Here is a 6,000-nt window from a genome sequence, read left to right on the forward strand (position 1 = left end):
TAAAGTAAGGAAGAGATTTGCCAAAGAACATATATGTATATATGCATAGACCATTGACACAGACGACAATGTGGTGAAGGCCTGGGGCATGGGAGAGGCTGAGTGGAGGGGGAAAATGAGGGGAAACTGGAGTACACCTATAAGACTGTCAACAATTTAAAATAATAAAAGAAAATTAAAGAAAATAAAGTGGAAAGTCTCTACTTACCTTGGTGTCATTATGCAGAATACAATAAAGCATCTGCTTATAGCCACTTGAAGCTAAAAATCTGTTAGTAAATCATGGGACATAACCACTCTTGATCCAAAGTGAGGATGCAGTCCCACAAAATTCCTACCACACCTCCCCCAAAATGTCCTTGGATGTTCAAACATATCTAAGTGACCACAGTGCACTTGCCATGAAAATATTGGTTCCAGATAAGTCCTTCAGTGATCTGTTCCAGCTAGAACACTGTCCCCCAGGCTGCTGCTTTATAGAAAGTCTTGAGCAACATTGGTTCTGCCTCTGAGGGCCATCCCAGCAATCTGTCCCAAGGGAGTGACTGACCCCACTCTGAGACCTTGGGAAGGGACACGAACCCTTCCGATGGTAGTAGTAATGGTGGCACAGCAAAGAGAGACCTCAGACCCTTGCTGGTCAGATCAGCCCAGAACAAAATGCTCCACCTCATTCCCTCCCAGCTGGTCAGATCACCACCCCGGGATGCTCCCCCTGCCTCCATGTCTTCACCCCTGCCCAGCCAGCCCAGGGCCTCACCCACTCCTTGGAAGAACATGAAAGAGAAGACTCCCAGCAGCAGCAGCAGGAGCACAAGCTTGTCCATCTCCGTCTGGGATGGCAGGGAGATGCGGGGGGGGAGCAGGGGAGCAGAGTGCCCAGGAAGGGCTGGACCGCAGCCCTAGTGTGCAGATGGGAGGGGGCTGGAGATCTGGATGAGCTGTTCCTGGGCTGTGGGCAGAAGCTTCCTTTTACACACTTGCCAGGGGGTGTTTAACTGCCACCCAGACACAGGAAATGTTCCCACAGAGCCAACCCACCTGGATACTTCTGAGGATGGAGGGTGTTCTAGGTGCCCCCTCCTGTTCCCTTGAGGCTGCCTCCTCATGAGTAGAGACATGACGCTTGACCAGGTCAGCTGGACCCCTCAACAGTCTGACCCTTTACTCTCTGGACATCCCACCGCCCCAGGCCCAAGAGCAGGCCTGTGCTAAAATATCCACATCCTCTGAGTCCAGTGCCTCCTGTGACCACCTGCCCTTCAGTTCTACAGCCCGAGCCAGTCCACAACCTTGGCGGACATCCTGCCTCAGGGCTCAGAAGGCTTTCCCCGTAGGTTCAGTGCTTTCACAATCGTGTTCACAGTTAGGACCATGGATGGGTGTTAAGAAACAAATTATTCATGGCATTGGTTAGAGACAGTGAGGTTGACTTTATTCCGGGGGACAGTGATAGTGGGGTTTGGTAATAGGGGAGAGAGATCAATCTCACCTCTGAGCACAAGGAAAAGTGCAGGTTTATTCCCAAGGAGTAGGGTGAGGGTCAGTCATGCAAAATTACTAAGAGGAAACATCAAATATCAAGGTGAAGGGTTTTACTAAAATGACCTAGCAGGATTATAGCTAAAACTAGAACAAAATGTGTCAAGGACAGGACCCAGGTCAGGCACCAGTCAGACAGACTACTCACAGGACCTTGACTCACCTTGGCTGAAAGGAGAGAGTTTTGTCATCTCTCAGTACTAAATCGGTGCCGGAAATCATGAGAGAAGTTTGAAATCATAAAATACACTTATTTAGTGTTTTCTATAAGCCAGATCTACATCCCTTACTACCATGCAATACACCACTTAAGATACATCTTCAGCCTGTCATAATGGCATCAGATATAGTGCATACACTATCTAAACAACAAAGTAGAGAGGCCTAATAGACAAATAGATGGCCACAGTATGGGACAAACTCTAAAGCAATTCCTACTATATTCAACTCTTTTATTTCTGAGGCCAATGAAAGCACAGACCCGTGTTCCCCAAGCAGGATGGGTATAGAAGAGGCTCTTGCTGATCGCCGGGGGACTTGGTTGGAAAGTTCAGGAGCTGTGCAGACGCTTCTTCATGGGTGTGAGCAAACCAGGGTACGGAATATTACTCTGCAATTTAGTTACAATTTTCCGATTATATTCTGTAAATACGCATCTTCGGCTCACTCACTGTGCTTAATGCAATAGCCAAGCCTCCGGCAGAGGGTTTGCATTTGGAGCTGCAGCCAAGGGCGGGAGGCGGCTGCTGGAGCGAGATCCGGAGAAAACGTGGCAGGGTGCACGGCAGCCTCGCCGCTCTGCCCTTCCCTTCTAGACACCCCGTTCCTGACAGACCCCTGACAGTCACGTTCACCGGGAACCAGTGGCACCTGGCACGAGTGAATAACTGAGTAGCTTTGCTAGGAGCCCAGAGGCTCCTCCATGTTCAGTGGGCCTCTCTAACAGTGACACTTGAATTCCAGGGGCCTCGCTTGAGTTCCCCAAGACTACATCACCCCCAGCGTAACTGTGCAAAAGAGGGGGTGAAGATGGAATAGAACATGGGGCAGGTGAGATACGAACAAATCCCTGGAGCTGCCAAGGAGCAGCTTTGCTCTCCAGGAGCATTGTTTTCTTGAAGATACGCTCTTCTGTGCAAACTGGAGGAATATAATAATGCTGGTCCATCAGGCAAAATGTGACATTAGGAAAGGATGTTACCGCCAGGGAACGGAAGAAAAGAGAGTAGGAGTGACAAGAATGGCCTGGTCAAAGCTTCCTGGGCAATGAGTGCTCCCCAAACACCCCGCTGGCGTTTCCTAAGGAAAGCACAGGGCGGGTCTTCCTCTGTGGAATCCTTTTAGCATCATGTACCTGTTCTCTCCAGCTTGCTCACAGGGAACATACTTGGACAGATTTAGGGGACAAGGCCCCACTAATAAATATCTGTGACTGCCACATAATTATAGCCAAACGAAATGGAGATGGTGTATGAGTCAAATAGCTCCACTTGCATATCGGAATGACTGAGAGACGTCATAAGTGCTGGTGTCCCTTCCTGCACCCTCCCCAAGTGGATGGAGATTTTCTGACTGTTCAGAAGTAGGGGGGTCTGGGGAGGTCCGTGAGGAATTGGAAGCATGGTGGATGCCACGTATTAAATGCATTCTGAGCCCGAGTGCCTGCCAGACTCACAAAGTTGGCAGAGGTCTAATAGTTACACTAAGCCATGCCTCTATGCCAAGTTAAATATTAGTAAATGCCCATTTACTCCCTAAGTGTCCCCGTCCAGAAAATGAACTGTAGGGCCCACCTACAGTCATCAGGCACAATCGCTCTGCCAGTGCAGGAACCTCTTTCTCTGCAGCATCCAGACAGTGGGCAGCCGGAACCGCCACAAGCTTCCAGGCCCACGCAGGTCCCCATCAGACCTTCCAGGAATGTGTCTAGGCCGAGACCCAACAAGGGCGTGCCCTGGCCAGAGCACAGACTCGGGGATCAGGCACATCTATGTTCAAGGCCTGGGTCCAAGTTACATCATCTTTGTATATCTCAGGGTCCTCTGCTAAGGAGAGGTTTCCTCTGCTAAGGAGAGATGATAGTAATTGTACTGAAGTCAGAGAATGGTTTAAGGAGAATCTATATACATGTACGTACTAAATGATGTTAGTTTTTTAGCACAATATGCGTCACAGAGCAAGGACAGACGGACCTTTGCTCTGATGATTGTTGGCGGGGCCAGGGAGAGTCCGGGAGTGGGATTCCCGACGCCTCCCAACCCCTCCTATGGGTGACAGACTGTTCCATGGTGGGACCCCGGCCTGACCACTGCCGGGCCCCTGTGCTAGACCCTGATACGTCCAGGACTGAGCAGACTGCTTTGTGCAGACGCCCGCAGACTGCCTGAGCCCTCCCTGCGGCCCAGGCCTGCTAGTTCCTGCGCCAGGCTGTTGCCCTTCCCCAGGCTGGCAGGGAAAGCTTCTCCCCTTACTTGGGGCAGTCACACCTCAGGCCCCCACCGGCCCTGCCCCGTCCTGTAGAGCCCCTGCTGGGCGGCGCAGGGGACGCCCGTGCTGTGTTGCTCTCCCGAGACAGCCCCACGTGCAAGCTCCCTGAGCAAACCTCGAGTGAGCTGCTGGAGTCTGGCGGCTCTTTCTTCAGTCTCAGCCCCGAGAACCTTACACAGCCCTCCCCTGAAGGAGCTGGTCTGGGGGGGGGGGCTGGAGCAACACCTAAGGGGGTCCTAAGACATGTCAGGAGCCTGGGGCTTCGACTGTGGCTGATCCCAGGCCACCACACAACAGATGACATCCAATATGCCATTCTATGTATGATCCTACTCTTGTAATATATGTGCATAAAAAAGTATGTCTGTACGTTTGTATGTGTCTCCATGTGTGCATGCTTGCTTATGAGAAGTCTGCACAATATACATAAATTTTTAAATGTTAACCTCAAAGAATTGCTTTGGTGGTCTTTTTTCAACAATTTTTTTAAATTTAAAAAGTTTTAGACTTATAGGAAAGTTACAAAGATATTACACAGTTTCTCACTCAGTTTCCCCTTCTGCTCACAGTTCTCTTGTCACACTAATAAAAACATATTCATTATTATTAAGTACACTCTGCATTGCATTCAGGTTTCCTTGGCTCGGTGCAGTCTCTCTCTTTTCTCTTCCAGGATCCTGCATTTCTTTTACTCACCATGACTCTGCCTCCTCTGGACTGGGGCAGTTTCTCAGAATCTCCCTGTTTCTGTGATGCTGATCATTTTGAAGATGACTGTGGTGATATTTTGCAGAATGTCCCTCAGTTTGGGTTTATCTGATGTTTCTCTGCTTACACTAGGGTGATGGATATGAAGAGAGGACCACAGCGGGGAAGTGCCATTCCCATTACACCCCATCAGAGGTACCTGCTATCAACTGGCCTGATGGCTGTCGGTGCTGACCTTGGTCACCTGGCTGACACGCTGTTTGCCAGGTGACTCCACTGTGAAGCGACTTTCCCCCTTTCCATGTTGCACTTTCTGAAAGCAAATCATTAAGTGTAGCCCATGAAGTCTGTTTTCAATTTTTTTATTACCTTTTTAGTGTATTTAGAATGTTTTTCAGTAGTTGGGATAAACATTGTCCATGAAATCATGGCTAATCAGACAGTTTTTAAAATAAAAAAGGCCTCTCTCTCATCCTGCCCCTATTACCCTGGCCACCCACGGTTCTCTGTACAAGACGACCTGACTGGACAAAGAACGTTTTATGCCCTCTCCTTGGTGTGAGATGCCTCTTTTATTAATACCTGTCACTGTCTGATTGTCTTTCTCAATGTAAAGCTTAAAACTTGTATCATCATTTTTATGTGCATTTTTCTTGTTCCTTTGACGTTCCTTTTCCCCTTTATATTCCACCTCTTCTACCCTTACCCCCTGCTCTCATTCTGCTTCCCTTATTCATTCTACCTGCTGCTAAGTGTTTGGAACACAAGGTCAATAAATTTTAGCTCAATAAAAATCACACAAAAATGAATTTGTTGTTGGTATCTACAAGAGAAACAAAATATCCTCTTGTTTTGTTTAAATTTATAAATGATAAATGTAAGATTATGTTTAATAAGTAATTTAACATGATAATACATTCTCTATCTTTGTATCACACTCCAGTCACTTGTCAATTGGTAAGATCAGAAATCAGGCAGCCAGAGAAATGTGATAATTGTGAGAGAGCGGGAGATGCAAGGTGAGGAGGGTTGACGGCGACTGGCGGATGTGCATGAAGCAGAGGCCTGAAACACAGGGGAACCGAGAGTGTTTGGTGTCCCTGGGAAGGAGCCAGTGGCCGGGAGAAAAGTGATGAGGGGAACGTGGAGGAGGAAGCAGGGCCCTGAAAGCTATTCAGGAGCACGTGTGGAGGGAGAAAGGACCAGAGACGCCGGGGACAGGGGAGGGTGAGTGGACATCACCACCGACAAAGGAGTCAGCAG

Source organism: Miniopterus natalensis, chromosome 20 (assembly GCF_054644295.1).
Source record: "Miniopterus natalensis isolate mMinNat1 chromosome 20, mMinNat1.hap1, whole genome shotgun sequence".
NCBI classification, from domain to species: Eukaryota; Metazoa; Chordata; class Mammalia; order Chiroptera; family Miniopteridae; genus Miniopterus; species Miniopterus natalensis.